The following is a 3,356-nucleotide window of genomic DNA, read 5'->3' on the forward strand; positions in this document are numbered from 1 at the left end:
ATATATATATATATATATATATATATATATATATATATAAATATATGTGAATGCACACATACACGCACACCCATATATGAATATAAATTTGTACCTATACATAACACACGCACATATGTGATGTAGGGCTGGGTGTTTGTATATAGATAAATATACGTTTCTATGCATATGTATAGAAATATACTATATTCTTGACATATTCTGCTTTCATTAAAAACAAAAAAATATATTACTTTCAGCTTTCAATATTCCGTAAAAAACTAAAGCTAGTAACAACATTCGGCTATATTGCAAAATATTCCCAAATTATTTTAGTTATTCTTCACCACAATCCGTTTAATTCTCTATGTCTCCTTTGCTCACGGTACTTACATGCATACATGCATACATACATACATACATATATGCATACAGAGAGAGAGAGAGACAGACAGACATACACACACACACACAGACACGTATATACATACATACATACGTACATACATACATGTGTGCGTTTGTGTGTTTGTTTGAGTATTTGAATGTACAACGGGATAGAACTCAAAAGATTATTCTTTTATTTTTTTACTGGTTTGAGTCATTTGACTGCATCCATGCTGGAGCACCGCCTTTAGTCGAGCAAATCGACACCAGGACTTACTTTTTGTAAGCCTAGTATTTTTGTATCGGTCTCTTTTGCCAAACTGCTAATTTACGGAGACGTAAACACACTAGCATCGGCTGTTAAGCGATGTTGGGGGCACACACACACACACACACACACACACACACACACACACACACACACACACACACACACACACACACACACACACACACACACACACACACACACACACACACACACATATATATATATACGACTGGCTTCTTTCAGTTTTTGTCTACCAAATCCACTCACTATGCTTTAGTCGGCCCGAAGCTATAATAGAAGACCCTTGCCTAAGGTGGGACTGAACCCAGAACCATGTGATTGGGAAGCAAGCTATTTACCACACAGCCACCCCTGCGCCTATATTATTGTTTATATTTTTCCATATGCAGCAGTTACAAAGTAACTCAAGGACCGAGAGTTTCGTGAGAAACACTTGTCAAGTTTGATTAGTGATGAGTGTCCTGAAGGTAAGTCTCGGCCCTTAAGTCACTTTGAAATATTTGCCAATTACATATATGCATATATATATATGCATATAGGGTTTTATGAAATCCATTGCGCAGCAATCTTCTTTCGTGTTCAGTTGCCATTATGCACTCACACACACACACACACGCACGAACACATCCTGTAAACTGTCGAGAGACGTGAAATAATTCTTTTTAGGAATTCTTAATTTCGAAGTAGAAACTTGAGGAAGCGGTGCCTGAGCGCACGACAAGATAGGAGCGCTGTTTGAGGAAGACAGCTCTCTAACTGTATATCCCATGAGGATAAGTGAAGTTCTAAATAAATAATTCTTTTCCTCTCCTTTCCACTGCACTGGAAATATGCAATTAGCAATCCTGATGAGTTTTCAACGTCGCACATCCACACGGGAATAACTAACCATCGATTTCATCGGCATAAAATTGGAAGATGTAACATCGGCCATTGCTGAGATGAACTTGAACTCAGCAACAGGTTTAGATGAATTTTCTGTTGTGCTATTAAAGATATGCAAGAAAGCACTGCGAAATTACTTCAGATTCTTTTTCAGAGTTTTCTTGCGTATGGTGAACTTCTAAAATTGTGAAAAGAAGTTAGAATATGCCCTATCCATAAAGGAAAAGACAGTGCAGATGGTAAAAGTTACAGAGCTATCTCTCTGATATCACATGTCAGGAATCTCATGGAACGCATTGTCAGAAGGAGGCTGATCATGTTACGTTCCTGGAAGAAAATAGTTGCTCACAAACACATAACGTAGCCTCTGTCCAGGGTGAAGCTGCCTCACATAGCTACTACAGCATCATGATTGGGTACTGACACAGAAGCTCAACCATTCAAATGTGGATGTGATATATCTCGATTGTGCCAAGGCCTATGTCAAATTTGTCAAACGCCTTTGACAAATAGAAGAAGAAGAAGAAGAAGAAGAAGAAGAAGAAGAAGAAGAAGAAGAAGAAGAAGAATAAGAAGAAGAAGAAGAAGAAGAAGAAGAAGAAGGAGGAGGAGGAGGAGGAGAAGAAGAAGAAGAAGAAGAAGAAGAAGAAGAAGAAAAAGAAGAAGAACAAGAAGAAGAAGGAGGAGGAGGAGGACGAGGAGGAGGACGAGGAGGAGGAGAAGAAGAAGAAGAGGAAGAAGAAGAAGAAGAAGGAGGAGGAGGAGGGGGAGGAGAAGAAGAAGAAGAAGAAGAAGAAGGAGGAGGAGGAGGAGGAGGAGGAGAAGAAGAAGAAGAAGAAGAAGAAGAAGAAGAAGAAGAAGAAGAAGAAGAAGAAGAAAATAATGCGGGAGTGATATGAAAGTAATAGGATGGTCAAGTGCCCTTAAGTGACTTGTGCATGGTAGTAATGATTGAATTCTAGAGATATGTCTTTTGAATGTATTACTCTTTTAATCTTTTACTTGCTTCAGTCATTTGACTTCGGCCATGCTGGAGCACCGCCTTTAGTCGAGCAAATCGACCCCGATATTTATTCCTTGTAAGCCTAGTACTTATTCTATCGGGCTCCTTATGCCGAACCGCTATGTGACGGGAACATAAGCACACCAGCATCGGCTGTCAAGCAATGTTGGGGCCAAACACAGACACACAAACATATACACATATATATACATATATACGACGGGCTTCTTTCAGTTTCCCTCTACTAAATCCACTCACAAGGCTTTGGTCGGCCCGAGGCTATATTAGAAGACACTTGCGCAAGATTCCACGCAGTGGGACTGAACCTGGAACCATGTGGTTGGTTAGCAACCTACTTAGCACATAGCCACTCCTGCACCTATAAAGGATAGAAAGACTTTTACAGCACCTAGATTTCCCAAGCAGTGACCTATCTAAGTACTAACTAGGCTCGACGTTGCTTAACTTATGTGATCTGACGAGAACCAATGTTTTCAAAGTGATATGGCCGTATTGTTTATAGCATTTGCGTAGGTGTTATTCTAAACAGCAGTAGTAGTAAAGTAAGGATCGAAGTGGTGGAGTGGAAGAAAAAAACGAAGAAGAAGGAGAGAGAGAAGAAGAGAAAGAATAAGAGATGCAGGATAGTAGGATTGTATTAGGATGTTAAATGGTAAAGTGACCTAAAAGTGGCTCGTTTTCAATGAATTCGTGTGTATCTCTTTTGAATGTATCATTTTTAATATTTGCGTGTACACACACACATATATGTGTGTGTGTGTGTGTGTGTGTGTGTGTGTGTGTGTGTGT

General features: G+C 39.4%; 1 pseudogene; it reads right to left on the reverse strand.

The window, feature by feature from the left end:
* Window positions 1–2,943: 2,943 nt before the first annotated feature.
* LOC128250160 (5S ribosomal RNA) lies at window positions 2,944–3,062 on the reverse strand (annotated as a pseudogene).
* Window positions 3,063–3,356: the final 294 nt, after the last annotated feature.

Source organism: Octopus bimaculoides, chromosome 1 (assembly GCF_001194135.2).
Source record: "Octopus bimaculoides isolate UCB-OBI-ISO-001 chromosome 1, ASM119413v2, whole genome shotgun sequence".
Lineage (NCBI taxonomy): Eukaryota > Metazoa > Mollusca > Cephalopoda > Octopoda > Octopodidae > Octopus > Octopus bimaculoides.